Source organism: Akebia trifoliata, chromosome 5 (assembly GCF_017979445.1).
Source record: "Akebia trifoliata isolate Shusen 1 chromosome 5, ASM1797944v1, whole genome shotgun sequence".
Lineage (NCBI taxonomy): Eukaryota > Viridiplantae > Streptophyta > Magnoliopsida > Ranunculales > Lardizabalaceae > Akebia > Akebia trifoliata.
The window spans coordinates 28,543,626-28,568,099 of NC_141379.1; the positions used below are offsets into that span (position 1 = coordinate 28,543,626).

Genomic DNA, 24,474 nt, shown 5'->3' on the forward strand with positions numbered 1-24,474 from the left:
TGAGACATAGCTTTGGAAAAAATAGAATGGAGGAATAAAATTCATTTAGAAGATAACACAAGAATATCTGCAAGATCTGTAAAATGATGTATCTTGACATAATTCAATGATGGAGTAGTAAAAATACAATATTATATATTCCAAATTCATCCAATTTTCACATAAGTCCTTCATTTTATAACATATATGAAATGGAATCTCCAGTCATTTTCTTCGTTTGAATTTGAATCCCATTCTATTACTTCATCAACCACTCTTTGGCATTCATCAAAGCTATTTTAATCTACTTCTCTTCATTGTCGCTTGACATTTAGTGCAATTGCAACATCGCTAATCAATGGCTGTTGGGAAGCTACCTCTTGGAGACACATGGCAGCAGTAGCAATTGCTTGATAGAATCCTCTCATTGGGAAGTCCCCTTGAAGAAGTGGATCAGCCAGCCGAGGGTACTTCCTTCTGTCCTTGAAAAATGGTCGTGCCTGCTCAACAAAATAACAACATCAACACCAAGTAAATATCGAAGAAACAATGTAAAGAAATGATTTATAATCACAGTTTCAATCAACTCAAATGTAAACTAGACATGAACGAATTGTTGGACTTGGATAGATATATAAGGTACATGGCAAGGCTCACTCATTTGTAAAGTTGATCTCTTAACATTATGAAAATGCATGTCGAAGCTTAACATCCATGGTTTATCAAAGAAATTTTAGGTGTTTAACTAAAAACCAACAAGCAAGATTCGATAAAAACAAAATGATGGGAATGATCTCATAAGGATTACAATTCATCCCACCAACTCTTCTAGAAGCTACGAGTGCTCTCATCGACTACCTCTAAAATAGTAAGTTTAGTTTCATCCACAACAATTACAAATTCCAGTTCATAGAAAATCAAATGTCTGATGGATTCACATTCAAGCAAGGAGAATAAAAAAGTAGGGCTTACACCCATAGCTAACTTGGTCTGCACATTGCAAAGCAACTCGATCTGACATCATGGGTTCAAGTCCAGTATACCCACAAAAAAAAAAAAAACTGAGAAACAAAAAGTAAAGATCAAGGAAGAAAATTACCCAAGAAACTAAATTTTGTTCTTCAATTGGCCTCCTGAGGTCGATGGCCCTTCACCCTGTGATTAGCTCTAGTAAAACAACTCCAAAACTATAAATATCCAATTTGAAGGTCCGCTACCTCCCAATGTTACTTGCAACACATCCAGCTGATGAGGAGACACAAACTTATTTGCAACACATCCAACTGGATCTCCTGTTGTTTTCTTTGATTGAATTCGAATCCCACTCTATAGCTTCAACAATAGCTCTTTGGTGTTCATCCGAGCTATCTTCATCTCGCTTCTCTTTATTGTCCCTTGACATTTTATCTGGTAAAGATAGAGACAAAAGAGGAAGAGATGCAGAGCCCCCCTCATCAGCTGGGGCCACAGCAAGGAAACTTAATGCAATTGCAACATTGCTAATCAAGGGACGTTGGGTAGCCTCCTATTGGAGACACATGGCAGCAACAGCGAGCGGTTGATACAAACTTTTTATTGAGAAGTCCCCTTGAAGAAGTGGATCTGCCAGTTGAGGGAATCTTCTTCGGTCCATGAAGCACTCTCAACTCAATTCATAGTAGTAAATTTAGTCCTCATTTTGCCCATTCTCAAGGCATCCCTTGTACACTCTTCCAAACCCACCAGCACCCAATAGACATTCTGGTCGAAAATTCTTAGTTGCCAAGCAAAGCTCACGGAAGGTGAACGTTACTGCAGTAATATGTCCATTATCGTCTTTGTCATTGGCTTCTTTTTTGTTTTGGGTTTCAGGTGAGGTTTCTTGATTAGGATTCTCTGCAAAACAAAGTGTGGATCAATAAGTTTTTAATGACCAAATAATTTTACACTTCTCAATCGATGTTTATAATAATTATGTCTGCTCAAACCTAGTTTTCGATCAAATTAAGCTCATTAATAGCCAATGCCAGTAAGAAAGATCATATCCAAGTGCCTTACAAACTAAGAAGAATGAACCTAAAGGAAGGAAAATGTTTGCTCATCATGAAGTTTTTCGAAGAGTAATGATTTTCTGACCCCGCCACGTGGCATGCTAAAATTGCTGTCTTGGTGTAGCATATGCTAGAACCATAGATCTTTTTCGTCGGTATACACAACTGCACATATTTATGGGGATGTGCAGATGTGTATCCCGATGCATAAAATATATGGTTCTAGCACATGCCATGCCAGGAGAGTATTTTGAGTATGCCACAAGAGGGAGTAAGATTATTATGACTTGTGTTTCGAAAGTGATTATAATTGAATTTGATTTTTTTTTTTTTTTCCTTTTTCTAAAGAATTGAGTCTCATTTTATGGAAACCAGTTGTGCACAAATAACTTTACAAGTTGCAAGGAAACATAAAATCTTAGATCATCCGATAGTGAAAATTTTGTATGGGATGCATTATGAAATGATGTTGGACTAGGGGAGGGGGATATAGTAATAGTTAAACAGATGTCCAGACCAAAAGTTACACCTTAAAAGCTATGATTTGTTTTTGCACCAAAACAAACGTTGTTGGAGGTAGTGAGAGTAGATATGAACACATTCGAACTAATAGAAGTCAGTATTTTTTAAGGAACGGTTTTGAGTATTATTCTCTTCCATATATGCCAAGGCAAACCAATTACTCACCGAACGGTGAAATGGATTCTTTACGAGAAGCTGGTGGCAACTGTAACCTCTTGCTACTATTTATTCTCTTTGACGCCTTCTTCTCATGGGCTGAGAAACACGAAAAGCAATTTATGAGTCGATAAACCAATAAATTCTTTTTGAATTCTTAGATATGGAACCTTGAAAACACCAATGGAACCTTGAAAATCTTAGGTCATGTTCGATCGCAGGGAGAATAATTATCTGGCAAATCCTTTTCCTATGTTTGAGTACAACATGGAAAATCACGCGCAAATATCTCATTAAATTGGGTGTATAAGTTTATCTTATTTGGGTAAGTCTGGCCTTACTAATGGGTTGTTGAGCTCACCTTGTGGCTTCCAAAAACATGATTCAATGTCAGTGACGTAGAGAACGAAATTCTATGAACTTTATAAAGGTTATTTTTCACTGCGCCATTTTAATTTTAAATTTGGGAGTTCGATGGGAGTTTGGTAATCATCTATTCTTAAAACCTTGGATCAAGTTAAAAAAAAAAAATCAATTTTCTTTTAGGATCTGAGTGTTTTCATGAAATCAAGAGGGCTATGGTGTTGGATTGCCAATTTGATACATATTTGAGCTTGATGGCCTTAGTAAGATTCGAAATCTTACTTAGTTCTGTCTTTTTTTTAAAAACAATTAAATTAGAAGAAGGTACGAGCAGTTTCATATGTATCCAAAGAGCTTCTTTGTAATTTAAAATATTGATTATAGGATTTTAAAGATTACACTACCAAAAAAAAAAAAAGAACATATATTTAGTAGATTTGAAAATGAAACAAATCATACCTTCCATGTTGTCTTCTTGAACGTAGTGATTGAGGTCAAGTCCGCTGTTCACGGTTATCCTATTTGTGATTTGTTCCTGAACATAGTGATTGCAGTCAAATCCACTGTTCGTTGTAACATTATAATATGTGTTGAGCTCTTGATGATCAAAGCGATGGCTCAAACCAAATCCATCACTGTTGACCGTAGGCTTAATATATGTGTCGAGCTGCTGATGATCAATGCGATGGTTCAAGCCAAAACCACTGTTGGCCGTAAGATTATTAAATGTGCTGGACTCATCAATTTGGTGGTTCAAGCCCAATCCACTAGTGGTAGTTGAACTATCCATATTAATGTATAGTAGATATCTAATATTGGGGTTGATTAGGATCTATTTCGGTACCATATTTTTATAATTAGAAGGCTCAATCTGCAAAGAAGAAAAAAGAATACACCTTAACTAGCGAAAACTGAAAAAAAAAATATATCAGAGTACTGATAATCTGACTTAGCCATGTGGCAATTCAATCGATTTACTTGACGTGACAAACTTGAGAACCGTAGATGTACTCTCCTCGGGATACAAAACTATGGTTCCTCATAAAAAGGTGCAGTTTTGTATCCGGACGAGAACACATCTACGATTTGCAAGCCTGTCATGTGAGATAAGTCGATTGAGTGTGCCACATGCCTAAGTCAGATTATCACGACCCAAAATATAAATGGTGAAAAAGGCAAAAATTCAAACAAAAATCACTCAACTACTATGAATTTTTTACCATCAAACAAAAAATATCACTCACTCTTTTTTTTTTTTCTTTTGCTGATTTACAAAAAGATGCGTTGAAATTTGTAAACTATTCATTTTAATTCCGAAAATGGTAAATTACTATTTTTGAAATTAAAATATTTTACATAAGTAAGAAAAATTATTATATAAATCATAAATATTTTTCTCGTTACAATTTTAATAAAAATAGTTTTAAAAAAAAATTGGCTTATAAAATAATAATAATAATAAATAATAATAACAAGAAACCCTCATATTTGAACTGAAATTAAACATTGCTTAAGGATACCCTTAAATGCATTTTTAACTTACAAGATATGTGTGTATAAGCAGAAGATGTCGTTGGAGCTAGAGAGAGAGAGAGATAGAGAGAGAGAGAGAACCTGTATTTGTGTGGGAGATTCCTCCATATATATATATATATATATGTGGGTCGGGTTCCTGCAACACACATTGCGACACACATATAGACAACGTGTTTGTCTTATATGGGCAAAAATGTTTGGAATGGGCTGATTTTTTGTGAGGATGATCTCTGTGATGAGAGAATCATCCTGGCAAAAAATCATCAAATTCCAAAACTTCTAACCCCATCAAAATTGATTTACAAAAATTGGACGGTCTATAATTTTTCAACAAAAATCGGACGGTCTAGAAGTTTTGGAATGGGCTGATTTTTTGCCAGGATGATCCCCTCACCATAGAGATCATCCTCACAAAAAATCAGCCCATTCCAAACATTTTTGCCCATATAAGACAAAACGCGTTGTCTATATGGTTGTCTATATGGTTGTCGTTTGAACCTGATCCTATATATATATATATATATATATGAAAATGAATACGGAATTCGTCGAAGCTACCCAGAAATTAAGTACTTTTTGGATGATTTTGTGTTAAAGCTACATAGAAATTAAGTACTTTTTGGTTGGGTACAACGGTGTCAGTTCCAAACCAAGGTCATGTGGCATGCACCCCATTTTTATACCACGTGGTAATTTTTTTTTTGTTTTTTTGTTTTTTTAATTTTAACTTTTTGTTTTGTTGTTGTTGTGATCTATTAACCATATGAATATGTGGTCCATCTCTTGGTGAATCTACACACAAAAGATCAATTTGATTGGTGATGTGCATCCATTGATTATAGCATTGTCTTAACTCTTAAGAATGATTTCTAATTGTTTTATTTAAACTATTTTCTAAGAGCTTAGATCTAATGGATATAAGTTATCAAACATGAGGAAGAGAAGAGTTTCTTGGTGATGTGTCTAATGCTTCTCATCCTTTAACTTAGTGAAAGTGTTAGTGTTTATTAATTGAGTAATGTGAGAATCAATGTCAATTTTAATATTATTTCAGCATTTTCCTTTAGGGTTAAATTAAGAACTGTACTAGAGTGACCTCAGGGGACACATGAACGTGGAGGCACATGCATGTCCATATATGCATTTTAGTCATATTTTGGAGAAAATACATTTATGGCATGTGTATCACTATGTCAACATGTCCCCCATGTGTTCCTATATATTATGATAATACCGCAGTTATGTTCTTCTCTAACAATGAAAAATACTTGAACGATGAATAACACATAAAAGTCAAGTACTTAGTGATTAGAGAAAGAGTTAAAAAACAGTTAGTGTGATTAAAAAACATTAGTACTACTCTATTAACAAAAAGATTATCATAAAAAACTTACAGAAAACATATTATCAAGATGTTTTTGGGGAAATCTTTTATATATTTAAAATAGATCACTTTAAAGTGATTATATAATTGACATTAACATTTATATAAAATAAAATTTATTTCTGTTTATTTCTTATTTTCAATTATATTATGCATATTTTGTTTAGATTTAAGTAATATAAAAAATATTTTAATAAAACAAATGACATGAGCACCATTAAATATTATATCAGAAAGAGTATTTATGGCATGGTACATAGAAGGAAGTATGACATAGATGATATACAATCGCCATGACTCACATTAATCTCTCTCTTTCTTGCTGATTCATCAAAATATGTACTGAAATTTGAAACTTAAAAAAAAAAATGATAAATTACCATTTTCAATTAAAATATTTTATGTAAATGGAGAAAAAACTATTTTCATCATAATATTTTTCGACTTTCATTTTAGTGATCAATTATAAAAGCATTTTGTTTTATAAAACAAAATTTATTTTCTCACACAAACTGTTATAATTCCGAAAATGCTAGTGTACCATTTTCAAAATTAAAATTAAAAGTATATCATTTGTTAAAATTTCAACATTTCTCTATTAATTTAACAATCCACCCCCACCCCTCCTCTTTTGTGCTCAACGGGCACAAGGTTACTGATCAAACCTTTACTAATTTTGCAAATTAAATTAGCACTTTCAAGAAGAGAACAATCTAAATAACAGTTAAATAAATCAGAAAATCCATTTATCTTGATCATACACATTAAAAGCATTAGAAACCATACTAACCTATCGAAGAAAAAAAATATATAATAATGCACATTTGAACTGAAAATTAAAATTGTAATTTAAAAATACCCTTAGATGCAATTTTAACTTACAAGATATGTACAGAAGCAGAAGATGGAAGTAGAGAGAGTATTTGGGTGGGGGATGCCCCATGTATATAACTTAAACTTGTAGGACAAATTAAAATTTATTTTCTACAAGGCCCATCATGAAAGAAAGCAAAGGCGAAGTTCTCAAAGCTACCAATAAATTAAGTACTTTTTTTTTTGGATCTAGTGCGGGCTGACGGATTCAACAATGTATGATTGTATATAAGGTCTGGACACTATGTTGGATTAGGTGGCGAAGAGTAGAGTCTGTTAGTGATGTGTTTGTCCATTGGTCTTCTTTTTTTTCTTTTTTAGGACGAGTCCTACGATGCCTAAGCGTCATGTTTTGGTTGGATTTAAAATACATAGGGATGTGTGCACAACTTGTTTAGGAGCCATTTATTTTAAACACGAATTGTTTTAGTATTATTTATCATTATCCTTTTTTATTAGTAATAAACTGACTAAAATACACACTCAAAATTCACTCAATTGACGTGTCATGTGTACCTAACCAAAGAGTTTTTCCTCGGGACACATTTCTTGTATCTGTGGTTCTATATATGCAATTGAGCTTATTTTATTTATGTGGAAGGACATATAGAGACTTGAGCATACTGCATAGAGAGTAAACCTAGTCATGCCTTACCATCTCAACTAACCCTTGGTGGGTTATAGAGTATCTTTTTTTTTATTCTATTTATAATTATTCTTTTTTTTCTTTAAATAGTTCAAATCCTATGCAACTAGGGTGGAGGCGTGATTTTTGACTCACAACCCCCAGGGTGATTGCCATGTGGCTAAAAAGACAAAATAATAAAGAGAGAAAATTTCTCTCTCCTTCCCACGACGAAAAAAAGAAAATTTCCTTTTTGCATCATCTTATGACATTCAAAATCATGATTCGAGGTCCCATGGTTATAGAGGACGAAATTCTATGTATTAATTTTTTTTTTGAAATTATTTTGCACTGTTGACTTTGAATTTTAAATTTGGTTGTTTGGTAACCATTCATTTTCAACATTTTGGATCAAGCTCATAAAAATAAAAAAAAAAATTGTGATTTTTTCCATGAAATCTAGAGGTGGTAATCCACGTGGGCACCTTGCATCAGATATCATAAGCTTGCTTCCCAATTAGGAGAGTTGGGATCCACACAATGACCCAAAGGTAACGATTTCCCAAGTAGGAGAGCACATGACTCACCTGGCCAATAAGGGAGGGAGGGAGGGAGGGGTAGCGACTTTCACCGCCCTTGCAATTTTCATTGTCAATTGCACTAAATTGTGATATGGAACTACTATTTAAATTGTGAATTCAAAATGTGAGAAAAATTCTTTATCAAGATTTTGTACGTTTTACATGAATTGTTTCAATGAGGCACATTTTAATTCAGAACCCTATTATAAGTATCGAGTTTCTTAATGGGTTTCCCATCTCACCTTCCTATTGCAGTCTAGATTCAGGGCAGGTGATATAGAGTTGATTACATTGATAAAGAAATGAGTTATGAATTTAGTGTTAGTGACCAAAGATCGACCTAGAGGTCTGATTGGCTGCTTATGTTGTAAATTATAGCTATGGAATGGCAACAATGGATGGTAATTGTAAATTAGTTATATAATGACATAATATCAGGCTTAATGGCGAATTATGAATTGTATAAGATAGTTGGTGAGTTATTTTAGATGTTCTGATTAGAATCTCGTATACAGTGGATGTATACACTATGTGAAAAAGGCCAATATTTGACGGTCTTCGCCCGTCAAATTTTGAGAAATTTGACGGACCCTCCCGTCAAACATGCCCGTCAAATATTCTCTTGTAGAATTTTTTTTTTTGACGGCCCTGGACTATCAAATTATTGGAGAATGGAATTAAAAAAAAAAAAAAAAAAAATCCATAGAGTATGACCGTCAAATTTGGAGGTTTAACAAACAATAGCACGGTCCTCTAATTCACCAATCACAATTAACGAAATAATAAAAAAAAATCAGAAAAAGATAAAACAAAAGAAAAATTATAAAACAAGTTCCAAATTGAACTAAATAACCCAAAATTAATATACATGAAAACCTCTTTGTTAAGATCAAAAATTCTGTCGAAGCTACAAATAACTGACAATAATTAAACTAAATAAGAGCAAATGATATTGAAATTACTGGATCGGCAACATCTTTGGTGGAGGTCGGTGTTGTTATCGTTGTAGATTGGGGAATGAACCCTTGTGCTTCACGTGCCGCTTTTTTCCTTGGCCTTTTTCGCCATTTCCAGCACATCCTCCTGCATGCAGCATTTCATTGCAAGAAACAATAAATCAATCTCTTTGGCAACCAAACCAGGCAGAAGTGACATGGCCAAATCCAATAGCTGGGCGCTGCATTAAGAGGTATAATGCTTAAAAATGTTAGTGTGGAGTGTTTTTACACCTAGTTTAGGATGGACGCATGTCATCTCACAAGAATGTGTTTGAACTTAGGGTATGTTTGATTGCACATGGAAAATAAGGTGGAAAATCAATTTCCATGGAAAATGACATTTTTCAAGTGTTTGATTGCACATGGAAATGGAATTCATTTTCCACCCCATTCAAAAAGTCCACTAAATCATGGATTTCACTTTCCCACCCATATGGGTGGGAAAATGAAATCCACCCATGTTTTCCATCATCAATTATTCCCTACCACCACCACTACCATCACCACCACCATTACACTAACCTTGCCGTCGTCGTCATCGCCGTCGTCACCATCGCCGTCGCCGTCGACTCCGTCTCCGACCACCTTCTCTCTCTCTCTTCTTATTTTTCTTCTTCTCCATCCCTCACCTCCTCCGCCACCGCCTCCACCATCGTCGTCGTAGCAGCCACCGCCACCATTGCCCTCGTCGTTGCCACATCCTCCTTCTCCTCTTCTTATTTTTTCTCATATTTTTTCCATGATTTTATCCAAGTGAAATCAAATAATGGAATTTGATTTTCCAACCCTACCTATTTTCCACAACTAATTTTTCATGGATTTCAAATTCCAAGGAAAGTGATTTTCCATGCAATCAAACATACCCTTAGTGTGAAGCAACTATACTAACGTTCAAAAATATGCTTTAAATACAGTCAAATAAAGAAGCTTGATCTTACCTCATAAATAGGAGTGTCCCTATTTTTGTCTTCTGCAACTGTTTTGAGTGTTTGCTTTGGTCCTTAACTCATAATCTCTTTATACCTCAACAACAACTACTGCAACAAAGACTGTTGTCTGCACCGTCGGTCCTGTTTTCAACAACAATGGTTGTAACTCCTCATAAACAACTGCAAACAGTTTATACAAGCAATTATTAATATCAATTGAATTTGTTTTCTTTTGGGAATTTCTACTCCAGCTTCTTTTGTAGATTTAAGGATTTAATCCTAAAAGAAGAAGATTTCTTCTCTAGTTTTCTTGTAGATTTAAGGATTTACTCCTGATTCAAATATGTTGTGTCATTTAACAGAAATTGTCAAAACCCAACAATTTCTTGGAAATTGTCTTCTAATGGGGCTACTACCAAATCAATACTTCCCTAAACATTCATGAGATTGATAAAAATGTGTATTATTTTTTTTTTAACTTAAAATACGTGAATTATTCCAGAGAATAATACTTTCATTGAAGAAGAAAAAAAATTTGTGAATTTTTTACTAATAAAACGGCAGATTGCTAACAAGGGGCCCAACTAATTGTGTTTGAATTCAACTCCCCCAAGGGTCTGCTCTCCATTCTTGGTCAAGTAAATTATTATTTTCCCCAATGGTGGCTCTACTGGCTCTTTAGTCCTCCCAACTACTCAACTAGTAGTCAGACTTAATGTAGCCAATGATATAGTGTTGGATAATAATTAAATAAGTCCAAGATACCTTCTTCCATGCCCCCCCCTAGATTTCTCTTCTAATTCCAGCGTTTTACCTATATTTCCAAATAAATAACATTTCATGAAAAACAAATGCTGCAACACTTGTACATTCCACCAAACATTTGCATACCAAGTATCATTGGGAAAACAACATCTGCAGTGCTAGAGAGCATCATAATTGTTGTACTGGACTGGGGTGGTTCAAGCTAAAGAGATTGATAAAACAAATTGGTTGAGTTATGTCATAACAAAACAAGAAATATGTATATATAAACAAAACCACTACCTTCAATACTGAAGTTAAGATAATGACCCACGAAAACGACTGAATTCCGAGGGTATAAATGAGCACCAACTGAAATCTGAAAATAGTAAATTTCAAACAAATAGCAAATAAAAAATCATTTTTTTCTCATATGCTACAAATGGAAACACACACGTCATTTCGAAATACGAAAGATCAACAAATAGAAACATTGATTGCTGTAGAAGACATGTAAAGAGTTAGAAAATGAAGAAATAAAGTACCATCACATAGTCTGACTTCTGTGGACTGTTGTGAATTGATATCCGTATAAGAGCTCTACCATGGCGAATTGCCTTCAATCAGAATAACAAAAAGAAAAGGAGTTGAGAGTTGGATCAAATAGACAGGAAGAGCTTAAATTGATATAGACAGAAATGATGTGCATGTCTTCAAGATGAGAAAGTGAGAAAGTGAATGAATATCAAGATAATTATAGAAAAAAGGTAACAAAGATGCCAGGAAGTCCAAAGCGTGATTCCTCCCTGATTGCATGTTTTTTGAACCATGAGAGAATTCAGAAGCTGCATAAAATTATAACGATGCCAGCAAACCTTGAGGTGAATATTTCCGGAGCTATCACGTGTGTCATTAATGGTCACAACATCTGGATAATTAGTCTCAGCATCAAATTGAACCACATCATAAGCTTCATGAAAGGGGTTTCCTAATCAAATATGGTGAAGCCCCAAAGTCAGAATACATAAAGATAAATGGTTAACAATTGATTTAAATTGTTGAACTATAAATACCTAGAGCATCACGATAGTTTAGTTCAAGTTCAAGTTTAGCACCAACAGCAAGGTCAACCACATGGCAAGGAAAGTCCTTAGAACCTACTCTTATTTGAGCCACCTAGTCATAAAATAAAGCACCCACACAATAAGAATTTAAACCAATCCAATAATGTCAAGAAATTAGACTGCGGGTTTTACATTGAGAACAAGTTATAGAAAAGGCTCACAAATTTCCTCAAGGCGTATAGCTATTTCCATGTAAGAAATTATAATATCAAAAAGATAATGGAAATGCCTGATATGCAGGTCAAAAGGAGACTGGAGACATATACTTAGTTTTATATGTATACTTAGTTTTTCATTGTCAAGAAAATTTAAACAATGACAAAATGCAAAATTAGACATTTTTAATGGTAAAAAATTGTACTTTCCAAATAAATCTACGTAAAGATTATACAATCAAATCAGAAATTGGTGTCTTATTTAAATTAAATACATTTATTTTATTCAACTTTTAGTGAGGCATGCGCCTTGTGCACCTTGCACCTTGACTGAGGCAAAGTCAAGAAATGTGCCTTGCTATACCTCGCTCACACTGCCCCGGCTGATATGTATGACAGTGATTTCGGTCTGCCCCACCTCGAGGCGTGCCTCGCCTTGACTATACTGAAAGGAAGTTTGTTGTGCACAATTATGTGTGTTTCGAAAACATCAAAGAAAATAAGATTTATTGCACAATTATGTGTCTCGTAAACATGATAGATAGTAAGATTTATTGCTTTAGAAACTTTGGCTTCGCAAAACATGGATGTTAACAAGTTTGGGAAAATACTTAAAATGTTGACCAGATCCAATTTAATGAACTTTCAGTTCATAGGATCACATTTTCTTCTCCCATTCATTTTTTGTTTTTGCCTTTGACTTGGTTTATTAGTCATTAGAAGAACTACTAAGCATAACCATGAAATATTGACGTAATACAGCGATTCAAAATTTTCAACACAGGTTTCTAACATATATAAAAACTGAGATGAGAACAGCGAAACATAGTTAAATTTAACAGATACAGCAGAACGATAACACTACTGTAATAGTTACATACATCACATCATGTAAGAGCCGTGGATAACATAAGTAGACATACCTCTGCCACCCTTACACAAGATGCAATTTCAGTTCTTCCAGTTGTTCGATCTTTTGCCTGAATGCAACCAAGATTATTACTCTCCCTTGTCTTTATTCTACTCCCATTAACAGAAATAGCATCCTGTTGAATCTCTTCATTCTTTCCACCGTAAGGTCTCAATAAAGAGTAAATAATAGTCCCTTTGCGACTGTAAGAATCCAATTAATTGTACGAGCCCGTTGATGCAGGTAAAATATTTGATGTGGTATAAAAAGGTGGAAGGATCCAAGTGATTGGCACTCCAAGAGCAAGAGGAGGATCAGAAACCACCCATAACGATCCCGATACATTATATGATATTGACTGTGAGAAGATGCCAGAAGAAATAAAATCACAAGAGAATGAAACACCAACGTTTGTTCGGCCTCCAGATCTGGTATGAATAGAAGTTCAGGAGAAATGACAAGTTACCAACTTCATAACACATTTTAGAAAATATCTTATTAAAAAGCTCTCCCTGGTAAGAAGGATAAAATCCATGCAACAACATTATATTACAGTCAAAGAAAATGCGATAGATAAAATACAGAACAAGATGGGGAAACCTTGACTACCATTCGAAATTCAGAACTAACAAGGACCACTGAACAGGTGGAAAAAAGCCGGGCATACTCATGGAAAGTGGAAATGGAAGCAGATGAGTTTCAAGTGAATGGATACGTACAGACAGATCCATTGTTCTAGCACATATCTTAATCTTCCCTACCACATATCTTGGTTGCAAGTTATCAACTTGAAACTCTGCTGCCATTCGAAAACATACAATTCCTATAGCTGCTTCTAAGACTCATTATGGGCTAATGGACTAGAACTTAGAAATAAGTCAAAGAACCTATTGAAACACCCCAAAAAAAATCTGGTCCATACTCATCAACAATCCCCCGCAACTGCTCTTGGGCATGGAGAGATTTTGCATTCTCGAGACCAAACAAAAAAACTTCATCTACCATATAATTGGAAACGGAAAGGAAGTCCCTTTGGAAGACCCCTAGCACCCCAAAGCATTTCTCTTTGAACACTTTATCCATGCTAGCACAATCAATCTCTCCCCCAAAGTGGCGTCGAAGTGTCCTCTATTATCATCAATGGAGATTGGCCCTCCGCCTTGGGCTCTAACAGTAAAAATGAAAGAATTTGGGATAACTTAGCTCATATCCCTCTTTCCAGATTCTAACAAAGGGTAATAAGTCTTATGTTGTTAAAGCTATTCGGCCTGCAGGTAGTACAATGAATCATAAAATTATTTGGGTTAGAAAATCCGTTTCTTGCAAATGTTTCAATGCTTGGCTAGAAATCAAAGGTAGACTCAAAACTCAAGACCTGCTCATCCGTTTAAATCTCTTCACCAAATCTGCAACCTTATTAGAGGATTCATTTTCATTGGTTTCCCTGCTCAAACTTGAGGTTTGCAAGGAACAATGCATAGCACTGAAAAGGGGGCGGCCGAAAACACCAGCTACACCTAACATATGAAATGGATGCATAAGGATGTTATGCTCAGCCTGGAATACAATCATAAACCCAAATCTATGAATATGAATGTCTACAATTCTAAGATTGATCTAAAATGAATGGCTAAAATGCTTTGACTGTGGGGTATAAGATAATCCTTTATAGATCTTTTTTTATTTGGGATACACAAGAAAAAAGATATCCTGTTCTATGACATTGCTATATCAGTCACGTGTGATTTATCACGTGCATTCATCATTATTCATAAAAATTAGGTGAGCATCTCTAGCTACAGCCACTAGTTGCCTAATAGAAATTGGGTGAGCATATGTAGCTGCAACCACCAGTGGCCTCTGAACATGATCTCTAATAATTAATGGCACCATACCGCCAATGCAACTACGCATTGTGATCAAGGCATGGGACTCAATGAATAAAATCAACGATCCAATATGATCCACACACTTTATAAAATGGGTCAATCCGTAATTAGGAATATTTAAACCTACTAAAATGTGGTGGACTAAGAATCAACATAGCTTAGCCATCTCCTCCACAAAAAATGAAGGGTGACACCAAAAATCACTAAAACTAATTAAAAAAATGAAACATGACATACTCTCACCTTTCTTCTCATCTCCTTTAGAAAGCTATGACAGATTCTAAGAAGCATCTTTATGACCTCATTATCACTCACTACTTTGCTTTGCAAACCTTTTCTAGTGCATCTTCTTTTCTTTATCTGAAATTGCAAATATTCATAAATAAATTAAAGCAGAGAAGTTAATATTACATAGGACTAATGCAAAATATACACATGAAAGCAGATCTAATCGGCCCCAAACACCCACACATTATATTGTGATGTTTCAGAATGCAACTGAAATAAGATATATTGATAATAACATCAGTAGGAAAAAAAATCAGAACTCAGGTTTTCTACTGGTTAAAATGTTTAGAAGGTAAGAGACACATTTGCAGAAAAATGTGAAAGGTAAGAGACACATCTGGAGACACCTTTAAAATTAACCGATTCAAACAACCAAACAAGCCATAAATGTGAAAGGTAAGAGACACATTTGCAGAAAAATGAAGATTTTTAGGATGATCGCCTTGGTTCCAATTTGATTTGGAGAAAAGACGCCAATTGAAAACAAGTGAAGCCAGACAACATGAGATAACAAGGAAAAATCACTCTCTCTCCACTTAATTTACTGGAAATTGAGATAAAAAAGAACAAAATGAGCACACAAAAAACAAATAAAAAGCGAGGGAATGTCGTCTTCAGGAGTTCAAATCCTTTCAAAAAGAGACAAAACAGTGAAAAATCACTTATCAAGTAACAGATCGTCAAAAATATCACTAAGAACAGCAAGAACAACTCAATCCACAAACAAATCCCAGAAAAAACCAACTAAAACAAAGCATATTAACAAAATTTCCCTTTTTTCCAACTCAATTCACACAAAAACCAAATAAAAACATCAAATGCAACCAAATCACCAACTTATCTACAGATCGATCAACAAAACTCACCAAACCAAAAGAAAATCAAACAACCTAACACCTGGTACACGGTCGATTCACACTAGACGCATTAACAGAAACAACCAGATCATAATAGACAAATAGATCACAAATGGAGAAATCGAGCGATTGAGCGATGACATCGATCCATACTCCAGAGATAAGATCGATCTAGAGATGAGATCGAGGGAGACAGGGAGAGAAATCGATCGACTGTGAGAAAGTAATGGAGAGGTCGATCGATTGAGTGTGTGTGAGAGAGAGAAAGAGAGAAACAGTTAGAGAGAGAGGCAGAGAGTGAGAAGTCGATCGATCGACTGTGAGAGAGATGGAGAGAAACGGTAAGAGAGGCAGAGAGAAAGAGAAACAGTGAGAGAGAGGTAGAGAGTGAGTGTAATGGACCGAAAACGTGGTCCATAGGCCGCGGAATTTCGGGTTTAAAATTCGACGGGCCAGGCCTAACAAATTTTTTTAGAAAAAGTTGGGATTTTCACGTAGTGATAGAGGGGCATCTCATATATTTACTAAAACATGGAGAGGAATCTCTAAATCCCCATTTAATAAAATGAGTGTAACAAAAAAAAATGACATTGAGATGAATGAGTGGAAAGAATAAGAAAGATAAGAAAAAAAAAAGAAAAAACGTGATGAACTAAGAATGTTGATAGAATTAGTGAAAACATATATAGCTCTCGCAATAACATGAGACATAGCTTTGGAAACAGTAGAATGGAGGAATAAAATTCATTTGGCTGATAACACAAGAATATCTGTAAGATCTGTAAAATGAAGTATCTCGACATAATTCAACGATGGAGTAGTAAAAAAGCAATATTATATATTCCAAATTCATCCAATTTTCACATTAAGTCCTTCAGCAACAACTCTTTGGCATTCATCAAAACTATCTTAATCTACTTCTCTTCATTGTCGCTAATCAATGGCCATTGGGCAGCTACCTCTTGGAGACACATGGCAGCAGTAGCCATTGCTTGATAGAATCCTCTCATTGGGAAGTCTCCTTGAAGAATTGGTCAGCCAGCCGAGGGTACTTCCTTCGGTCCTTGAAAAATGGTCGTGCCAGTTCATCAACAAAATAACAACATCAACACCAAGTAAATATTGAAGAAACAATGTAAAGAAATGATTTGTAATCACAGTTTTAATCAACTCAAATGTAAACTAGACATGAACGCATTGTTGGACTTGGATAGATATATAAGGTACATGGCAAGGCTCACTCATTTGTAAAGTTGATCTCTTAACATTATGAAAATGCATGTAGAAGCTTAACATCCATGGTTTATCAAAGAAATTTTAGGTGTTTAACTAAAAACCAACAAGCAAGATTCGATAAAAATAAAATGATGGGAATGACCTCATATGGATTACAATTCATCCCACCAACTCTTCTAGAAGCTACAAGCCCTCTTATCGACTACCTCTAAAATAGTAAGTTTTGTTTCATCCACAACATTTACAAATTCTAGGTCATAGAAAATCAAATGTCTGATGGATTCACATTCAAGCAAGGAGAATAAAAAAGTAGGGCTTACACCCATAGCTAACTTGGTTTGCACATTGCAAAGCAACTCAATCTGACGTCATGGGTTCAATTCCAGTTTACTGTAAAAAAAAAGGGGAAACAAAAAGTAAAGAATAAGGAAGAAAATTACCCATGAAACTAAATTTTGTTCTTCAATTGGCCTCCTGAGGTCGATGGCCCTTCGCCCTGTGATTAGCTCTAGTAAAACAACTCCAAAACTATAAATATCTGATTTGAAGTTCAGCTGACCTTTTCTTGCATACACCATATGGCCCTGCCACTATCGATGTATCCCCAGTAGGACCAAGCTTGGCAAGCCCAAAATCGAAGACTTTTGGATTGAACCCTTTGTCCAACAAAATGTTTGACGATTTCACATCACGATGTATAACAGGGGTATTGGCCTTATCATGCAAATATTCCAAACCATTAGCGGCTCTGGCTGCTATCTTCATTCTTGTATACCAGCCTAACGGCTTCTGGCCTCGTGAAAGATCTACAAACAAATATGCAACACATATTGAAATATGTCACGCGTATTGAATTATTCCAAATTCAGAGGAAGATCATTATTTTAAATGTTTATTTTTTTTTTGGATAAAATATCGTGAAATTAGAAGATTTAGTAGAATTGATGACATACCTAGTAGATGATCTTCTAGAGACCCCAATGGCATATACTCATAAACCAAAAGCCTCATTTATTACCTGCCCACTCTCAAGGCACCCCTTATAGACTCTTCCAAACCCACCAGCTCCCAATAGAAATTCTGCTCGTAAAATTCTTAGTTGCGGAGGCAAGCTCACAAAAGGTGAATGTTTGTCCTTCAATTTTTCCATTATCATCTTTGGCTTCTTTTTTGTTTTTGGTTTCATGTGTGGCCTTCTGATTAGTATTCTCTACAAAAGAAATTGTGGATCATTAAAATTTTGAACTATAGGATTTATTTTTATTTTTTATTTTTTACCATTCTTATTAATACATTTATTGATAATTCTGTCTGCTTGAACTTAATTTTCTATCAAATTAAGCTCATTCATAGCCAATGCCAATAAGAAAGATCATATCCAAGATCCTTAAAAACTTAAAAGAGTGAAACTTAAGGGGATGGAAATGTTGATATGTTAGGTAACACTTCTGAGTCTAAATTCCAACTATTTTTCTTTTTTAAATTCAATGAATCTTCATTGACTCGTCTGAGAAAACTCAGTCTCGTCCATGAACAAGAAATACCAAGATTTGAGACCATGGACATGACTTAGTAGGCCTATGTTTTAAATCTAAATGAAGAAGGCGTTGTCTTCTTGAACATTGTGATTGAGGTGAAGTCCACTGTTCATTTTTATCCTATTTGTATTGTGTTCCCAAACATAGTGGTTATTGCGGACAAATTCAGTGTTGGCCGTAAGTTTATATGTGTTTGACGCCTGTGTATGATTGTGGCTCAAGCCTAATCCAGCACCATTGGCGGTAGGATAAATATATGTGTCGGGATCATGATGATCACTATGATGGTTCAAGCCAAATCCGCTGTTAGCCATAAGATCATGTGTTGAGTTCATCCTGATTAGGGTGGTTCAAGCCAAATTCTCTATTGGGCGGCATGTACGTGTTCATGAGCTCATCCTGATTAAGGTGGTTCAAGCCAAATCCACTATTGGTCGTTGGACGATCCATATTGTAGTTGATTGACTACAGCCAAATCTCTCTCTCTCTCTCTCTATTTTACATCACGAAAAATTAAAATTTTTCCAAAATAGTGGACTATTCTTTTCTAATTCTGATAACAGTAAATTCACTCTTCTATAGAATCGTAAATGGTTTTCCACTTTAACTTTAGTAGTAGTTTTAAAAAAATTCTGCTTCTAGAGAAATAAATTGCTTCCCACTTACGTAAAATATTTGAATTCCGAAACGGTAATATATCATTTTCGAAATAAAAATGATTAGTGTATCGATTGCAGAATTTTCAACTTTTTCTCTATCGATTTGATATTTCTGAATCATGGGATCAACAGTACTCCTCAAGCTGTTACTAACTAACAAGATAACAATCCAAATAATAACAGTTCCTAATTATTATAAGGTTCAAATAAAAAATAAATTCCATTTAAGAGCATCAGAAATCATACCAGCATATAATAATAATACACTATAAATTTGAACTGAAATTAAACCTTAAACATTGAAATTTAAAGATACCCTTAGATGAAATTTTAACTTACAAGATTTTTAGAAGCATAGATGTTGTTGGAAGAAGAGAGAGAACCTGTATTTTGGGTGGGAGAAATTAAAAGTTATTTTCTTAAAGTCAACTCATGAGGAAAACTAATATGGACTTCGTCGAATCTACCTAGAAATTAAGTACTTGAAATGATTGTTGGCTGATGGATTTAAAAATCTATTAAAGGTCTAGAGTTTTGTTGACTTTGAGAAAATAAAGTATCATGGACTTAGAGTTTATATGGACTTAATACTTAGGAATTGATTGTCGACAGATGGATTTAAAATCTATTAAACATCTAGAGGAAAAAAATTTGCCCACATCCACCAATCACGTGTATTGAATGGCAGTTCTAATTTATAGAAGTATCCTTTTTAGTTAAAAAACAACCCTTGTATGATTGGCGTGGCAAGAGGGATCTGTGAGAAAAAAATGATTTGGTTTAGAGATTTGTGGAGTGCGATTTTGGTGACCCCCCACTTTAGAGACTCCGCATACCCATTGGTCCACAGATTTTCTCTCACACACTGTGAATTTGTTCTTCCAAAACTAAACTCAATCATTAATAGCAATTTAACGGTAACAAATAAGATTACAAAATCTTTAGGACTTTAAACGTGTTAAATAATGAAGTTACTATTATACACACACAAAAAAAAAAAAAAAAACTATTTTTTTATTTTTTATTTTAACTGTTAAGTCTATAAAAAAAAATTAATACTTAATAAATCATAGTTTCTTGCATCCATAAAAAGAGAGCTGCTATTGGCACTCCAACTTTACTTTTCACACCTCAATTAAAAAAAATAAGTAAATAATTGAGAATAAGTAAAAGTTGGGGTGCAAATATAAACTCTCTCTCTGCTAATTTTTTTATTTTCTTTTTTTACATGAAATTGTTTGAATGAGTACTATAATGTTTTGTATTGTTGAGGTTATAATTTTAGCCAAACCTTTGTAACCATAATACTTAATATTAAAAAAAGAAAAAGAAAAAAAAAAAAAAAAGACTCCAAGCTCCAACAAGTTCAACCAATTAATACTTAAAAAAATGTTGATTTTCTTAGTCCTTCGGGCTTATTTTAAAACTAGTTTTTATTTTCCCTTAAGTTGAGTCAAGTCGACAACTTATGAGTTGACTTAGACAAATCAAATAAAAAAAATTAAATCTTTAAATAATGTAAATAATAAAAATATTTATTTTTGCTTGACTTGATGAATTTGAAATTGACCCGGACTGAACTGACAAGTTGACTCATTATTTTTGGAGTTGGTTTAGTAAATTGATTCAGTTAATGAATTTTCTTAAAGGATTAATGTAACTCTTGTTGTGCCAAAATCAACTTATCGTGACTATGGTTAATATTTGTATTAAGGATTCAAAATTTATCCTCAAGTTGTAAATAAAAAATTGACATTCGTACAATTACAATTAATAGAATCATAAACTTCACATTCATTACTTTTATAAAAAATGCGCATAAGAATAAAAAATGTATGGTCTACTAAAAAAAATTGGGAAAAGATTTAGAGTTCCAACTTATATAGGAAAAAAATACTATCAAGAAGATTGCGGACGATGAAGAGAGAGGTGAGAATAACGATCCAATTATTACTTTAAATTAGTATAATCATTGAGGTTATTTTTGGAAAAATAGAAACTCGACATTTATTTATCACATACCAATTTCTTAGTTATTTATCACACCCAATTAAAGAGGAGAGAGAAAGAGTTCATATTTGCGCCCCAACTTTTACTTATTATCAATCATTTACCTTTTTTTTTTTTTTTAATTAGGTCGTTGTAATAAGTAAAGTTGGGGCGTGAGTAGCAGCTCTCTTTTTATGGATACTAGAAACCATGATTTTTTTAGTATTAATTTGTTTTAAAGAATTAATTGTTAAAAAAAAAATAGTTTTTTTCATATAGAGTTCCAAAGATTTTGTAATCTTATTTGTTACCGTTAAATTACTATTAATGATTGAAGTTGTTTTTGGAAGAACAAAATCACAGCGTGTGAGAAAAATCTGTTAAATTTTTTATGCCACGTGAACCAATGGGTATGTGGGATCTCTAGAGTTGGGGTTGCCAAAATCGCACTCAGTTTATAGAGTTTGTTGGTGACTTGAACATATATCGGTGCTTCACATTATTATTATTATTATTATTATTATTATTATAGGGGACGGATCAAGGGACATATGAAAAAACATATGTAAAAACAATGTAACATTAATAAATGTTCAAAATATGGGTTAGAAGTTTCGAATTGAGCTGATTTTTTGTGAGGATGATCTCTATGATGGGAAGATCATCTGAAAAACAAATTAGTCCAATCTGAAACTTCTAACCCCATTAGAAGTGATTTAGAATGTGGACCGTCGATTTTTTGTTAATTTTTACCAATAATTTGTAAATCACTTTTGATGGATTTAGAAATTTCAAATTAAGCTGATTTTTTGTGAGGATGATCTTCTCATCATAGTGACTATCATCTCAAAAATCAGCTCAATCCAAAACCGCTAACCCATATTTTGAAAAACCATTGTTTTTTACATATGTTTTTTATAGAACAAGGCTGAAGTGACCTCAATATTTATTTTTTCCTTTTTCTATAGTTCTAGCAATATTTTTTTTTTTTTTTGAATATTTTGGGGTTGTTGGACGTACGTCCCACACTACATTTTTCAGGGGATAAAAGATTTGGTGTTAAAGAAAATAACAAATTACCTTTTGGAAGATTAGGTTGGTACTTGGTACATATGTGTCCATTAAATTTGATCTCGTATAGAATATAGAGGGGATTGCATCCACAAAGAAATAAGTTATGGATTTATTATTAAGTGACCGAATATTTGGAGGTCTGATTGGCAGTTTATGTGGTAAATTATAGTCATGGATTGGCACCAATTGATGGTAGTTCTGAATTAGTGGATAGCATGATATAATACCGGTTAGAAGGAGAACTCTGAATTGTATAAGGTAGTTGGTGATATATTTTAGTACTTCTAGTTAGAATCTTGTCTAAAGTGGATATGTAGATTAAATAGAAATGGAAATATTTTGTGTAGATGTGTTGATCAGGGTCTAGAAAGTGATTTCTAGAACTCTTATTGCATGTACTTTACGGATAAATTGTACATTAAATCTCTTTATTAGACATAATGCATGGCTAGTCCATATTTATCATTGATTTCAATAAAATGATGTATTTTAGAATTAATTACTGTTATTTTCATATAACAGGAAAAAATCGTAAAGTTTCAAAGTGACTCAAAAAATTTCGAAGTTACCACTGTGATTTAGGATTCGAAACAATACCAAGTATCAAAATTCAAGTCATTTGGGCCCACTTGGACCGCGACACCTTGGTCAACGTGGGCAACGTGATTGAGTTCGTGATTCCAACCTTGAGATTCGCATAAAAATTTTGTGATTGAATATTGTTCGCATTGAATTAGGATTTTGTAATTTTTATGTTTACAGAAGCGTCCCAAAACCCTAGAAACCCTAATCTGGTCTCTATAAAAAGAGACCAGATTAAAATGCATCTCATCTCATCTCTCTTGAAATCAACTTCTCTTCTTTTATTATTTTAATTTTAGGTTTTTATATTTTTTTTCTATCTTAATTTGAAGATTGTAAGAAGATTCTGTCCGTTTCAAAATCAAGAGCAATAAAGAAGAATTATTTTCTCTCATTTCTATTCTCTTTTATTTTATTTATTGTTCTTGCGATGATTATTGGTTAGAACTCTCCGTTAGATCGGTTGAAGACATCGGAACAAGACTTTATCAGTGTTTTTATTATTTTCATAATTACTCCATAGTTTTATTGTGATAGTTTTTAAGTAATTATTATTGGATTAAATATTGATTGCTTCTCCAAGTTATGATGGTTCATTCTTTAATAAGTTCAAGATGAACCATGCTTCATAGAGAATAATAATTAATACTTGTCTCATAATCTTAGTTTAATTTATCGCATACTTTCAATCTCTTTTCTAAAATAATTGTTTGATTTTCTGATCCATAAACATTAACTTTGTTTAGTAGATCGAGATAAATAGATAACCAAAAATCATTGATAGAACTTGTGAAGGTAGATCCGATTAGTCTACACTTCTCCATCGTATTCTAAACATTTTCTTCTATATAATTGCATTTCAAAAACTATTTTTAAATTGAATATTAAAATTGGATTGGATTTAAAGTAAAAGATTTCTAGGTTAACGTTGTCTCTGTGGATCGATCCTTACTTGCCAAGGTTTTATTTTGTTCTTATTTTATCATAATCTACAATTCGAACAAGTGTGATCGAGGCTAAGACATATCTTTAAATAATTGGGTATATGAAGTTTCAATAGGCCAGCATTGTTCTATCAACAATAATTTTCATAAACCTGTGTTTTATCCTCCGCTCTGAATTAGATATTTTGTAGATAAAAAATAAGATTTATTTATGAAAAAGTGATCAACTTTTGACGAATTTACGATTCTGGCAGGCTCAATGTTCATTTTAATTATCAAAATGTGAACAATAACGAATTCAAGGGTTTTTAAAGTGACTATTTCGCAAGTTTAAAGTGACAATTGTCACTTTAAACCTCCGAAATAGTCACTTGGTTTGGAATTTTTTTCAATGAAAACGTGATTGTTCACGTTTTAGTAATTAAAATGAACAATGACTTGGAATAGTAATTCACCAAAAAAATAATGAACTTCGATTTTCAAGAAAAAAAGCTAATCTGAGGCATTTT

General features: G+C 33.6%; 2 protein-coding genes and 1 pseudogene across 2 annotated transcripts in view; all 3 read right to left on the minus strand.

The window, feature by feature from the left end:
• LOC147401971 (putative serine/threonine-protein kinase PBL25) overlaps positions 1-24,474 on the minus strand; it is a 59,755-nt gene that overhangs the window by 26,871 nt on the left and 8,410 nt on the right. The window lies entirely within an intron of this gene.
• LOC147401972 (putative serine/threonine-protein kinase PBL7) overlaps positions 1-24,474 on the minus strand; it is a 41,916-nt gene that overhangs the window by 9,030 nt on the left and 8,412 nt on the right. The window lies entirely within an intron of this gene.
• Positions 99-18,745, minus strand: LOC147401973 (receptor-like cytoplasmic kinase 185; annotated as a pseudogene).